The 15,770-nt window shown below is 44.3% G+C and overlaps 1 long non-coding RNA gene across 1 annotated transcript; it reads left to right on the top strand.

Annotated features, from left to right (window-relative positions):
• Nucleotides 1-13,319: 13,319 nt before the first annotated feature.
• Nucleotides 13,320-14,778, top strand: LOC141059849 (uncharacterized). The gene is made up of 3 exons (XR_012222611.1): nucleotides 13,320-13,635; nucleotides 14,017-14,073; nucleotides 14,577-14,778. It is a non-coding gene; the product is annotated as an uncharacterized lncRNA (long non-coding RNA).
• Nucleotides 14,779-15,770: the final 992 nt, after the last annotated feature.

Genomic DNA, 15,770 nt, shown 5'->3' with positions numbered 1-15,770 from the left:
TCAGCGGTACCATGGATATTTATATGCGTCTTTTTGATCGCGCGTTATTGCTCTTTTTGTTCGGCGGTACGATAATAAATCATTATTTTTTTGCTTCGTTTTTTATTTTTATTTTTTAAGGGGTTCGCTTAAGGGGTTATCTATTCGGACAGTTTTATAGGGCGGGTCGTTACGGACGTGGCGATACCAAGTATGTGTACTTTTATTGTTTTTTTTTTTTTTTATTTCCAAAAAATGAATTTATTGGGGAATATTTTTTTTTCTTTTTTTTAATTTATTTAGCGATTTTTTTAAAATTATTTTTACACTTTTTTTTTTACTTTATTACAATGTCCCAGGGGGGACATAACTGTCCTGTGACAGATCGCTGATCACAGTCACAGGCACTGCACAGGCTTCCTCATGCCTGCGCTTTGCAGGCATTGAGGAAGCCAGCTTCCTGCAGGCCCCCGGAGGTCCCCGTCGCCATATTGGATCCGGGGACCTACAGGAAAGGAGCCCCCGGCAGCAGCGCTGCACATTGCGCTGCCGTGGGGGGCTCAGGGAAGCACGGAGGGAGCCCCCTCCCTGCCGATGCTTCCCTTTAACCCCCGGTACACCGCGATCGTGTTTGATCGCGGTGTGCAAGGGGTTAACGTGTCGGGGGCGGTCCGTGACCGCCCCTGACACATTGTGCCGGGTGTCAGCTATGATAATTAGCTGACACTCGGCCGCGATCAGCGGCGCTCACCACGTGGGCGCCGCTGATCGCGATGACGTAATATTCCGTCCATGGTAATTAGGTCCATGGTCACATGGACGGAATATTACGTCAATTGTAGGTAAGGGGTTAATGTCAGTATTGTCTTTTTCTTCCTCCCCCTGCCCAGGAGATGTGGTATGCTCCATACATGGTCAGACAATACTGACATTACAGCAGGGAATCACAGAGGATTCAGTTTGTGAGGTAAAATATTTCACTGACTGTTTTTAACCAATATTTTACCTCACAAAATGTATCCACTGCGATCTCCTGCTATAATGTCAGTATTGTCTTTTGCTTCCTCCCCTGCCAGCACATGGGGTACACAGGTCAAAGAAGAGATGACTTGAGAGGAGAAGACAGCATGCGGGATAAAGAAATCGCACAGGGGTGAGAGAGACAGAGCACAGGGGGAGAGATTCTCACGCTGCAAAGCCTGCCCCCATCGTGACATTACTGCCCTCCTGATGCGATAGCATCGGGCCTCCATCTAGTACACTCATAAACACAGTCGCACACACATACTGTTAGGAACGGCGGAACGCACTAAATAAAAAACTAATAAAGTCCGTTCACCGCTCGGGGTCCACCGTGCAGTAGGTGATATATCCGCTGCTAAGTGGTGGCAGAAGCAATATGGCAGTATTGTGCACAGGGTTAAGCGTCACCCAAGTGCATAGAGCAATCTCTGTTACATCACAGAGATGCCTATGAACATAAACAAATACAATAGGGCTGAGCCTGTTAAAGTCACAGTGCTCAGAATAGTTACACACACTGTATAAGGTCACTGGAATAGGCAAAGATGGCGGTACTAAGTCCTAGACCTACCGTGTGTGTAGCGTCACAGCCGCGAACGCTTAAGTGGGCTGCTACTGCAGCGCGGCATAGGACACTGCCGCTAAACGACAATGCTAGACGCAAGCACAATGTCGGACGCTAGCAGCTGTGGACAATGAAGCAGAGGCGCGCTGGCGCTGGTACTGAACTCAATCCCTCATGCAAGCGTAATATCAAAAGGTAGGGGTTTCAAATGAGTCATTCACCAGAATCATGCATTCATCGTCATTCACACAGCAGCAAGTAGTCTATACTAGTGCATGGCGGAACAGCCCCTCATCATTCACATCCCCCTTCTCCCCACAGCCCCTCATCATCCCCCTTCTCCCCACTGCCCCTCATCATCCCCCTTCTCCCCACAGCCCCTCATCATCCCTTCTCCCCACAGCCCCTCATCATCCCTTCTCCCCACAGCCCCTTATCATCCTCCCTTCTCCCCACAGCCCCTTATCATCTCGCCATTCTTTCTTTCATGTACACGGATCAGTCATCCTGGTCCATTTGCAGAGAAACAGCCCCAAAGCATGATGCTGCCACCCCCATGCTTCACAGTAGGTATGGTGTTCTTTGGATGCAACTCAGCATTCTGTCTCCTCCAAACATGACGAGTTTTGTTTCTACTAAACAGATCTACTTTGGTTTCATCAGACCATATGATTTTCTCCCAATACTCTTCTGGATAATCCAAATGCTCTCTAGCAAACTTCAGATGGGCCCGGACATGTACTGGCTTAAGCAGGGGGACACAACTGGCACTGCAGGATCTGAGTCCCTGGCGGCGTAGTGTGTTACTGATAGTAGCCTTTGTTACGGTGGTCCCAGCTCTATGTAGGTCATTCACTAGGTCCCCCGTATGGTTCTGGGATTTTTGCTCACCATTCCTGTGATCATATTGACCCCACGGGGTGAGATCTTGCGTGGAGCCCCAGATCGAGGGAGATTATCAGTGGTCTTGAATGTCGTCCATTTTCTTATTATTGCTCCCACAGTTGATTTCATCACACCAAGCTGCTTGCCTATTGCAGATTCAGTCTTCCCAGCCTGGTGCAGGCCTACAATTTTGTTTCTGGTGTCCTTCGACAGTTCTCTGGTCTTCACCATAGTGGAGTTTGGAGTGTGACTGTTTGAGGTTGTGGACAGGTGTCTTTTATACTGATAACAAGTTCAAACAGGTGCCATTACTACAGGTAATGAGTGGAGGACAGAGGAGCCTCTTAAAGAAGAAGTTACAGGTCTGTGAGAGCCAGAAATCTTCCATGTTTTTAGGTGACCAAATATTTATTTTCCACCATAATTTGCAAAATAAATCTTGCCAAATCAGACAAGGTAATCTTCTGGATTTGTTTTCTCTTTTTGACTCTCATAGTTGTGGTCTACCTATGATGTCAATTACAGGCCGCTCTCATCTTTATAAGTGGGAGAACTTGCACAATTGGTGGCTGACTAAATACTTTTTTTCCCCACTGTATAATACATATAGGACAGTGAGGACCTTCATACTATATATAGGGGGCAGTGGGGACATCATATTGTATATAGGGGCTATGTAGCCATTTTACTATATATAGGGAGCTCTGGGGTCCTCAATGCATTATAAAGTGCTTTGGGGACCATCATATTGTGCATTAAGGGCTGTAGGACCATCATTCTGTGTATACAGAGCTGTGTGGGTACTCAGAGGACATTATTAGTTTTGATAGGGGCACTCAGGTTCCATTATTTATTCATTTTTGTTGGGGGGGCATTATTAACTTTAAGTGGACACTCAAGGGTATTTGTTGCTGGAAGGGGGCACTTGGGATATTATATAGAATGCAGGCCTTTGCACAGTAGGGGCATTAATACTTTCTATGGGACACTTTCATTTTTGGAGGAGGGAGTAATCACAATAATGGCACAATTTTTTAAATATTGTCGGTCAGTTCTCCACACCGCGAGTGCACGCAGAGTGGGGAGTTTTTGTGGGTTGGAAATAGATGGCGACGTAGCTGAAAATGTGTTTTTGTTGTGCAGACAAACTGTGGCTGGAGAAGTGGTAATGGAGGTCTGGGCCAGATGGAAAAGACTGGAAAAGTGAACGACCCGAAACATGTGTAAATTAAACTGTACTGTAATCACGTGTATGTTCTGTGGGACTTTTATCTACCAATGTATGGTTACTGTAAGGTGGAAATATTGCTCTTTTTAGTAGTGTTTTTATTTTTTTTATTTAGTAACAGCTTAATGTGTTTCAGTCATTATGTAGTAGAAGGTGTATGGTGGTGCCACTGGTCTTTGTATAGTGTCTTGTTATGTAGAGGTAATGGTCATATTATTATGTATTCGCTGTGTAGTGGTGATCGTAGTGGACATTGTGCAGCCGTATTGTTTTGGTCTTTTATAGTAGTCATTTTGATAATATTGGTGTTTGCATTGTGTGTTGTTGGCTAGCATCAGTGGTACACTGTAATTACATATATACAGATGCTATTTTATATGGCTATAAGGGGGTCATATGGGGAAACATGCACTTTGGGGCTTGTACCCCTGATGCTTTAGGACCCTAGCAACGCCCCTGCGTACTGTGTGTTTACATGTCTGTGTTTCTGGAGTTGTATATATGTTTGAAGGTAAGCTCAGTTATGGTACCATACCTAAGCAGTAAACTTGGTTCTGGTACTGTATCGATGTAGTAATCTAGATTCTGGTACCATATGTATGCCATAAGCTTGGTATTGTTCCCGTATTTATGTAGACTTAGTAAGCTCGGTTCAGCTCCCTTATCTCTGTAGTAAGCTCTGTTCTGCCCTCATATCTCTGTAGTAAGGTCCTTTCAGTTCCTATATTTCTGTACTAACCTCGGTTCTTCTGCCATATCTCTGTAGTAAGCTCTGTTCTGCTCCCATATCTCTGTAGTAAGCTCATTTTTGCTCCCATATCTCTGTAGTAAGCTCCGTTCTGCGCCCATAGCTCTATGTAATCTCCGTTCTGCTCCCATATCTCTGTAGTAAGCTCGGTTCTGCTCCCATAGCTCTGTAGTAAGCTCTGTTCTGCTCCCATATCTCTGTAGTAAGCTCAGTTCTGCTCCCATATCTCTGTAGTAAGCTCATTTTTGCCCCCATATCTCTGTAGTAAGCTCGGTTCAGCTCCCATAGCTCTATAGTTAGCTTGGTTCTGCTCCCATATCTCTGTAGTAAGCTCCGTTCTTCTCCCATAGCTCTATAGTAAGCTCGGTTCTTCTCCCATATCTCTGTAGTAAGCTTCATTCTGCTCCCATAGCTCTATAGTAAGCTCGGTTCTGCTCCCATATCTCTGTAGTAAGCTTCATTCTGCTCCCATAGCTCTATAGTAAGCTCGGTTCTGCACCCATATCTCTGTAGTAAGCTCTGTTCTGCTCCCATATCACTGTAGTAAGCTCGGTTCTGTTCCCATACCTCTGTAGTAAGCTCGGTTCTGCTCCCATATCTCTGTAGTTAGCTCGGTTCTGCTCCCAAATCTCTGTAGTAAACTCCTTTCAGTTCACTTATCTACGTAATAATCTTGGTTCCGATCTCGTGTCTATGTAGTTAGCTTGCTTCTGTTAGGCTATGTGCACATGTAGCGGAATTCTCGCGGAAGTTACCGCGAGAATTCCAGAATTCCATTCCGCGGTAAAATCGCATTTTAAATTCCCGCGATTTTCCCGTGGAAAAACTAGCGATTTGCAAGCGTAATTAGCTTTCAGAATGCTAGCTTTTTCCAAGCGATCTGGAGCATCGCTTTGAGAACTGATTGACAGGTTGGTCACACTCGTCAAACATAGTGTTTGACGAGTGTGACCAACTTTTTACTATTGAGGCTGCCTATGCAGCATCAGTAGTAAAAGACAAAATGTAAAAAATAATAAAAAAAATAAAAAATATTGTTATTCTCACCTTCCGGCGTCCCGCGTAGCCTTCCCGCCTCTCCACGCTCCCGGTCCCAGTAATCCTTTGCGAGAATGACCGCGAGACGTGGCGCTCCCGCGACGTCATCGCGAATGACAGCGAGACCTGCTCCCGCGAGATCGCGACGTCATCGCGGTCATTCTCGCAAAGGATTACTGGGACCGGGAGCGTGGAGAGAGGCAGGAAGGCTGCGCGGGACGCCGGAAGATGAGAATAACAATATTTTTTTATTTTAATTCTATTTTTTACAGGGATATGGTACCCAGAGCCCGGAGGACAGTCTCCTCTCCTCCGGACCGTGGGTACCATCCGCAAATGTTCTGCTTACTTTTGGCATGGTGGGAACAGCCACATGCGGAAAGTAAGCAGAACAATGCATTCCTATGTGGGTGGAATCGCCGCAATTACACTAAATTAATGAGCATGCTGCGTTTTTTACCGCGAAGCGATTCCGCCGCGGAAAAAAATGCAGCATTAGCACAGCATTGTGGAATCCCATAGGACTGTATGGGATGCTTATTTTTCGCGTTTTTGCGGCAAAATCATGCGTTTAAAACCACCGCGAAAACGCGAAAAAACCGCGATGTGTGAACTCAGCCTTATAGTATCTATGTAGGCAGTAAGCTTGGTTCTGCTCCCATATCTATGCAGCAAGCTTTGTTCTGTTCCCATATCTATGTACCAGCCTGTCTTTAAAGCTTGTCATCTCTGCTGCTTTAATGCAGCGGCCAGAGATAAATTGGGCAGAGGTGGACCACCACAATTCGAGGGCCACTGCCTTGTGATTGCCCCCCAGGCTGAAAAGTGCCAGCCAGCCCCTGGTTTCTACTGTTTAGGCACATCAGAGGTTCTGCAAACGCAACATGAGGCCCGCAGAACATTCCATCAAAGTCCGCATTCCAAAATGGCGCTCCTTCCCTTCCAAGCTCTCCCATGCGCCCAAACAGTGGTTACCCCCACATATGGGGTATCAGCGTACTCAGGACAAATTGCACAACAACTTTTGTGGTCCAATTTCTACTGTTATCCTTGTGAAAATAAAAAAAAATAGCAGGCTGAAAAATCTTGTTTGAGGGAAAAAAATGATTTTTTATTTTTCACGGCTCTGAGTTTATAAACTTTTGTGAAGCACTTTGGGGTTCAAAGTGCTCACCACACATCTAGATAAGTTCCTTAAGGGGTCTAGTTTCCAAAATGGGGTCACTTGTTGGGCGTTTCCACTGTTTAGACACATCAGGGGCTCTCCAAACGCAACATACGTCAGATCTCAATTCCAGCCAATTCTGCATTGAAAAAGTCAAACGGCACTCCTTCCCTTCTGAGCTCTGCCGTGCGCTCAAAAAGTGGTTTACCCCCACATATGGGGTATCGGCATATTCAGGAGAAATTGCACAACAAATTTTGTGGTTCATTTTCTCTTTTAACACTTGTGAAAATAAAAAATGTTTCTGAAGTAATTTGTTTGCAAAAGAAAAGTTAAATGTTAATTTTTTCCTTCCACATTGCTTCAGTTCCTTTGGAGTACATAAAGGGTTAATGAACTTCTTGAATGTGGTTTTGAGCACCTTGAGGGGTCCAGTTTTTAGAATGGTGTCAATTTTGGGTATTTTCTGTCATGTACACTCCTAAAAAAAGACTTCAAATATGATGTAGTCCCTAAAAAAATGGTTTTGCAAATTTTGTTGTAAAAATTAGAAATCGCTGGTCAACTTTTAACCCTTATACCTTCACAACAAAAAAAAAATTTTGTTTCCAAAATTGTGTTGATGTAAAGTAGACATGTGGGAAATGTTATTTATTAAGAAATTTCTGTGACATATTTCTCTGATTTAAGGGCATAACAATTTAAAGTTTGAAAATTGCAAAATTTTAAAAATATTTGCCATATTTACATTTTTTTCATAAATAAACACAAGTCATATCTAAGAAATTTTACCTCTAACATGAAGTAAAATATGTCAAGAAAAATCATTCTCAGAATCAGCGGGATCCGTTAAAGCGTTCCAGAGTTATAGCCTCATAAAGTGACAGTGGTCAGAATTGTAAAAATTGGCCTGGTCATTAAGCTGCAAAATGGCTGTCACTAAGGGGTTAAAGCAAATGGCTGCCCACTCTCCCCAGTCTCGCTGCCTCGGGGTAATCCTTGACACTGATCTGTCTTTCAAACCACATATCCAAACCCTTTCCATTTCCTGCCGACTTCAACTCAAAAATATTTCACAGATCCGTACATTCCTCAACCAAGAATCTGCAAAAATCCTAGTCTATGCCCTCACCTTCCCCCGCCTTGACTGCTGCAACCTCCTGCTCTGTGGCCTTTCCTCTAACACCCTCACATCCCTCCAATCTATTCTAAAATCTGCTGCTAGACTAGTCCACCTGTCCCCCCGCTATTCCCCGGCCTCTCCCCTCTGTCAATCCCTGCACTTGCTCCCCATTACCCAAAGACACCAGTTCAAAACCCTATTCATGGCATACAAAGCCATGTGACCTGTCCCCTCTATACATCTCTCACCTTGTCTGCCGGTACTTACCTACACGCAACCTCCGATCCTCACAAGATCTCCTCTACTCACCTTTTATCTCCTCTTCCCACAATCACACAAGATTTCTCCCGCGCATCCCCCTACTCTGGAACTCTCTACCACAACATATCAGACTCTCCACTTACCATGGAAACCTTCAAAAAGAACCTGAAGACCTACCTCTTCCGACAAGCCTACAACCTGCAGTAACCACCGATTGACCAAACTACTGCACGACCAGCTATACCCTCACCTACTGTATCCTCATCCAACCCTTGTAGATTATGAGCCCTCGAGGGCAGTGTCCTCTCTCCTCCTGTACCAGTCGTGACTTGTATTTTTAAGATTACTTTACTCATTTTTATTATGTATACCCCTTTTCACATGTAAAGCGCCATGGAATAAATGGCGCTGTAATAATGAATAATAATAATCTACATAGCCAAGCAAAAAAGAAGCCTCCGCTCTGTCAACGGGATGTCAGCAGAGGCAGCTGACTCCCCGGCTGGAGCGTATGTGACCACTCTGTGCTGGGGAAGAATGGCACCGTGTACAACAGGCAGGTAAGTAGCAATTAGCTACATGTTTGTGCTTAGGCACATTTTTTGTATTTCATAATGTCCTGGATATCCCCTTTCAGGACAGTTTTACATGTCCTGTTATTTCCAGTACTGGAAAAACCAGTACCTGAGATATCAATCAGTGTCCATGTGTGTAATACTTGAGGCACACCTGTGCCACATCTGTACCACACGTACCAGCGCCTGGGAAACAGCGGTACAGTTAGCGCAGTTTCCTGGCGCCAGGTGCTGAAGACGGCTCCCATAATCGCTGGCAGACCAGGGGAGAATTATGAGTGTTATATTCAACTGATAACAGCCTACACCTGCTGACACTAATAACAGTGAGAGCACGTGATGGCTGATGGGCATATTCATCAGCCACCGCCTTCGCTATTAATAAACTAAAAAATCGGTTTGGATTCCACTGTGTTTTTGACAACCAGCCAGGCAAAACTGAAAGCTGCGGGCTGCAACCCTCAGCTGTCAGCAAGGCTGGGTATCGAGTATAGAGTGGTCACCACGCTGTTTTTTAAAAAAAAATTATTTAAAAAACGGAATAGGGTCCTCCACATTCTTGTCAACTAGACCAAGTTAAAGCAGACAGCTGCAGGCTGGTATTCTCAGGCTGGTAGGAGGCCAGGGATATTGACCACCCCAGCCTAAAAATATCAGCTAGCAGCCGCTCAAAAAGGCACATCTATAAGATGCGCCAATTCTGTAGTGTTGGCAAGTGGGGTAATATTTGTGGGGTTGATGTCATCTTTCTACTGTCTGGTGACATCAAGCACACGGGTTAATATAGGAGAGGCATCTATCAGACACTTATCCATTACTAATCCTATAGTTACATTGTAAATACACAGCAAGTATAAAGTCATTTACTTGAAATCAAAACAAACACACTTTTCCAGTTATTTAAAAATAAACACAGTTGTACTCACTTAACGCCCATTTCATTGAACCCAAAGTCTGCTGTAATAAAACAAACATAAAAAACATTATCCCTCACCTGTCTGACGTTCTGTCCCACGCTGTAATCCATTTTTATTTAAAAATAAGAAACACAGTTATACTCACTTAACGCCCATTCCATTGAAGCCAACAATTCCTGTAATAAATCAAGACGAAAAAAACAACAATATCCCTCACCTTTCTGACGTTGTGTCCCATGCTGTAATCCATGTCTGGGGATAAATAATTTTCAACCTGGACGGTGCCAAGGTAAGACCATTCAGGCTGAGAACCACTGAGGAATGAGCTGCTCTGAGCGCAGCCTCAGTGACCTCATTGAAGTTACCGCAGGTCACTGAGGCTGCGTTCCCAGCCGGACTAAACTGTGGTGAGCTCAGCACGGTGAGAAAAAGTACCTGAATTCATAGCGGTGAACTCACTCAGCTGAACTGTGGTGAACTCAGTGACTTTTTTCTCACGGTGCTGTGGTCACAGCACTTCAGCCCGGCTGGGAAAGCCTCAGTGACCCGCGGTAACCTTGATAACGTCACCGCTAGCCACTGATGCTGCGCTCACTGCAGCTCATTCATCAGTGGTTCTCAGCCTGGACGGTCGCATCTTGGCACCGTCCATGTTGAAAACTATTTATCCCCAGACATTGATTACGACGTGGGACAGAAAATTGGACAGGTGAGGGATATTGTTGTTTTTTTCTTATTATTTTAATACAGGAGTCATTGGCTTCAATGGAATGGGTGTTAGGTGAGTATAACTGTGTTTGTTATTTTTAAATAAAAATGGAAAAGTGTTTTGTTTTGATTTCAAGCAAAAGACTTTAAACTTGCTTTGTCTTTATTTACAATATAACTATAGGATTAGTAATGGATAGGTGTCATATACTCCTCCATTTCTAACCTGTGGTCTTGATGTCACCAGACAATACAAAAGTGACATCAACTCCACAAATATTACCCCACTTGCCACTGCTACAGGGCAAGTTTCAAGAGCCGGGCAATGCACCAGAATTGGCACAAGTAATAGATTAGGGCTCTTACCAGCCTTAGAATAAGAGCCCCAAGGTGTCTGTTTTAGCTTGGCTGGTTGTCAAAAAATGGGGGTGACCCCACGCTGTTTTTAAAATTATTTATTTAAAACAATTAAAGAATACGGCGTGGGGACCCCTATGTTTTTGATAACAAGTCTTGCTGAAGCTGATAGCTGAGGGTTACAGCCCATAGCTGTCCGTTTTGCCTGGCTGGTTATCAAAAGTATTGGAGAAAACCATGCCTTTTTAAAATTTATTTATAGTGCAGTTGGCTGATGATGAATGCTCCCATCAGCCGCCGTCTGCTCTCACTGATATTAGCAGCAGCAGGTGTATGATGATGGGAGTAGTAGTCCCACCAGCTGCTACCTGCTCTCACTGTTATCAGTTTAATATAACTCTCAAAATTTTTCCCTGCTCGCGCTGTTCGTAGGCAGAACAGGGGAGAATGATGAGAGCCGTCTTCAGCACCCGGCGCCAGGGAACAGCGCTTACTGTAGAGCTTCTTCCTAGGCGTCAGTACGTGTCACTCTGATGACATCCATGTGTCATCAGTGTGCATGGCGTTTTGCGGCCTGTGCTGCTGTTAAAACATGTCAGTGTATTTTGCCCTCGGACACACGGTCCGTGGAAACACTGACATGTGCACAGTCCCATTCACTTGAATGTGTCTACATCTGTAAATGTCTCCAGTACGTGTGAAAATTGTAACCACATGTACCAGAGACAAGGATGTCTGAAAGAGGCCCAACAAAGGGTTAGAGAGGGAAATCAACAGCCACTATGTGCATTTCTTTTTAATTAATAGTTAGTTTTTTGATGATCGCTTTTCACAATATAAAACATTACACAGATCTCTATTGCTCACTTTTGATAGAATTCAAATTTTCCTGTATGAGCACAAGTCTCAGCAAGTGAAGGAGTGCAGCAGGCAGAATCATCAGAATCTACATTAAAAAAAGTGGTGAAAATTACACCAGAAATGTTCTCCAGTGATCCCGGACATTCCCGTAATAATTTATATAACTTCTGTGTTATAAATTATGATGACTGTCGGTTACGCTCTATTATCATTACTGACGGTTGCGCTCTTGTATGATGACTGTCGATTGCGCTCTGTTATGATGACTGTCAGCTACTCTCTTTTATGATGACTATCGATTGCGCTTTTATGAGGACTGTTGGTTGGGGTCTTTATGATGATTGTCGGTTGCGCTGTGTTATGAGGACCATCGGTTGGGCTCTTTATGATAACTGTCGGTTGCACTCTGTTATGATTGTCGGTTGGGCTCCTTATGATGAAGTAAACCCCGGCACTCAAAATGAGGACAAAGGAATTAATGCAAAAGTGAATTTATTGACACACTGCAGTTGACAAGTTCCTGGATACTCACATGGACCTTTCTCCTCCCAAGAAAGAATTCTGTTTGGATATGCTTGAGGTGGTCCTTACTCAGAATTTTTTCCTCTTTGAAGATCAATTTTTTCTGCAGTGTAGAGGGACCGCGATGGGATCCAACGTTGCGCCCCCCTATGCTAATATCTACATGGACTCTTTTGAGCATAACCATATCTACCCTCATCCACTATTCGAGAATCAGGTGGCATTGTGGAAACGCTATATAGATGATATTTTTCTCATCTGGACAGGTGATATTACATCACTCACTTCCTTCTTCTCTGACATTAACAACGCCACTGACAATATCTCGTTCACTCTCCATCACAGTGACCATTCTATCAATTTCCTTGATACCACTGTTATTATCAATCCCGATCATACCCTCTCGACGGATTTGTACACAAAACCGACAGACAGAAACAGCCTTCTCCTATACTCTAGCTGTCACCCGCGACAAATCAAGAGATCCCTACCTCACTCCCAGCACTGCCGTGTCGACCGGATCGTGTCAGATTCCTCCACCAGGGATGCACGACACATCGACATGGATAAAAATTTTTTAGCAAGAGGCTATCCGTCTTATGCAAAACCTCTGACCCTCACTCCAACCTCTGACTCTCAGAGCCGCAAGAGCATTCCTTTTGTTAGCACCTACCACCCATTTAGCCCTCTTATAAATGGCGTCATTTTCAAACACTGGCCATTACTTCATCTAGCATATCCCACTGTCCCTGAGTTTGTTTCTCGGCCCCTGATCTGTCATAAACGTCCCCAGAACCTTAGGGATTCCCTAGTTAGGGCTGACATTGGCCCCTCTAAGCCATTGGCTAAACAGACCTTCTCTTGCCAACCCAAGGGTACTTTCCCTTGCTTGCATTGCCTCCAATGCTCGCACATCACTAAAGGCGAATTCTTCACACACCCACGCACCGGGAAGAAGTTCCCAATCCCTGGATACTTCACCTGTGAATCGAATTACATCATTTACCTGATTAAGTGCCCATGCGGCCTCGGGTATGTTGGTGAGACCACTCAGCATATCCGTGACCGCATCAATAAGCATAAATCCACGATTCGCTGTAAACTGACTACCCTACCCATTCCGGCTCACTTTCATACTGCTGGTCACTCCATCCCACAACTGAGATTCCAAGTGATCGAACAAATTATCCAACCCCGCCGCGGCGGAATTCGCATAAAAACTCTCAGGGAACGTGAGGCGTTTTGGATTCATACTCTTCAAACCATGGAGCCATTAGGGCTTAATAGGGAATATGACGCCCCCCGGTGATTTATCTATACCCTTTGCCTGGTTGGTCTTTTCTCATTCCGATTGCCTTGTATATGGGACTCCATTACTGTCAGCTTTCACGCTGGCTCTAATGGACTTCGATCTTCTATATGTCGTTTATTCATGTTGGCCTGCGTATTTATATATGTATGCGCCGTCACATGTGCAGATTTGTGTGTGCATATGTACACACACATGTGGGGATACGCATGCATATACCCATGCGGTCTTTCTTCCCCTTTTGCCAAGTTCCCTTTTCTTGCAGGACCTTAATCCTTTTTTTCCCTTTTTCCCTTCTAGATTTCACATCATTGAACCTCACCCGCACCACTACCTTCCAGCGGTACACCCCTATTCACGCCCCATCACAGGTAATACGGTAGATAATTTCTCTCCCTCACTGACCGCCCCATTGCTATTGATTCTGTGCTCCACAGACATGCATATATGGCCTCTCCCCTATGCGCGTCCTACTGCGCTCCACCGCGCGCTACCGCGCGGTCACATGACGGAGCACGTCATGTTCACCACCACGCGCATGCCCTATTGCGCGCCACCGGAAATGACGCCTCTCACGTGACACGGCCGGCCCCTTCATAATGGCGCCGTCCTTCCTGTGCATGTCACGTCGCCGCAGCCGCTTCCACCGCCACATGTGCCTGTCCCGGTCATCTACTGCAGGTACCCCCGCTCTGGAGCCTTCACTCACTCCTCATCGTTCTCCAGCTTACTAAACCTATTTATTTTTTCAGGCGTCCACTCACCTTCCACTCTCCTCATATAGTGACCCTGTCACTCCTCCACTTACGGTATGTGCCCTAATCTCCTGAGGCTTTCCAGTATACTCATCTGCCGCGTTCCTCCTTTCCCTCCTTTCCCATTTCCTCTCTCTCTCTCTCCTTTCTCTTTTCTTGCTTCTCTTTGCCTCTTATCTCTTCTTTCCCCCCATGTTTTCTCTCCTTTTTTTCTCTCTCTTTCTCCCCCTCCTCCTCTGTTCCTCCTTTTCTTTCCCTCCGGATTTTCTTCCTCTTATTTCTCTTCCTTTCTCTCATTCTCTCTCTCCCTCTCTCTCTTTCTTTCTTTTCCTTTTTCCCCCTTTTTTTCCCCCCTCTTTCTTACCCTCCTTTCTTCCCTCTTTTCTTTCTCTCCCATTCTCCCCCCTCTCTTTCTTTCTCTCTTCCTTTTCTTTCTCTCCTTTCTTTCCACTACGGACATTATCTCTGGCTGTTCCACTATCTGTACCCTGATTAATATTGTTCCTTCTGGTACATATGCCTACTTATGTGGAACCTTTCTTTTTCATGCTACTAAGAAGCACACTCTGCGAAATATATGGAACCTCACCTCCTTTTGTGAAAATTTCCAGTCGTCCTATGTGACCCGTGTCTCTCCGCTGTAACCAGTAATGTATGTTCCGCTCGCATTGTATCTCTTTTGTACATTTGTATTATATTTGTAAATCAATCAAAAAATAGTCCTAATATCAAGTATACTGGCACTTCATAAACCATAAGAATACAACAATTATCGGACTTATATACTACTATATGCCGAACTGAAGAGACCCAGAATAGATTAAAAAACGTTTTATTAAGTATATTAAAAGTGTTTAAAAAAAGCAAAATAACCCAGTAGGAGGAATTATACGTCCAAGACGCAAGAAATTAGATCAAAGGTAATCATATAAATATTACTATCTCAGGCCAATAAAACAAAATTAGCAACCACGATACAAACACCATATAAACTGTATGTAAATTACAAATACACAATCGGTGATGTTAGTCAATAAGATGGGTATTTAAGGTTGAGATGTATATTTAATTAGCAATACAGCCATTACTATGTTGGATGTATTATATTTGTGTATATATTCATTCTATGTATCACGTGTATATACATGCACTTATCACTATTGTTATTTGTTCACACCTTTCAGGCAACTACCTTGAGAAAGGCTTTATGCTGAAACGTTGGTGCTGTTGCTCTGTTAAGGTTCCCTTTGCAGTGTGTCAATAAATTCACTTTTGCATTCATTCCTTTGTCCTCATTTTGAGTGCCGGGGTTTACTTCATTACGTACATATGTCTTTTTACCCCCTGAGCACCTCCATTAACGGGTGGTAGAGCCTGGAATTTCCATACTCGGGCTCCTTATGACTGTATGTTGCGCTCTTTTATGATGACTGTTGATTGCACTCTTTTATGAGGACTGTCAGTTGCACTCTGTTATGAGGATCGTCGGTTGGGCTCTTTATGAGGACTGTTGGTTGCACTCTTTTATGATGACTGTCGGTTGTGCTCTGTTATAATGACTCTCGATTGCGCTGTTATGAGCACTATTGGTTGGGCTCTTTATGATGACTGTCGGTTGCGCTCTTTTGTGACGACTGTCAGTTGGGCTCTATTATGTAGACTGTCGGTTGGGGTCTTTATGATGACTGTTGTTTGCGCTGTTATGAGGACCATCGGTTGTGCTGTTATGCGGACAGTCAGCTGCACTCTAA

The sequence above is a fragment of the Dendrobates tinctorius genome, unplaced genomic scaffold, assembly GCF_039654945.1.
Source record: "Dendrobates tinctorius isolate UK_male_01 unplaced genomic scaffold, ASM3965494v1 ptg000231l, whole genome shotgun sequence".
NCBI lineage: Eukaryota > Metazoa > Chordata > Amphibia > Anura > Dendrobatidae > Dendrobates > Dendrobates tinctorius.
Note: the sequence above shows the minus strand (reverse complement) of the source record. Positions and strands in the feature narration are given on the sequence as shown.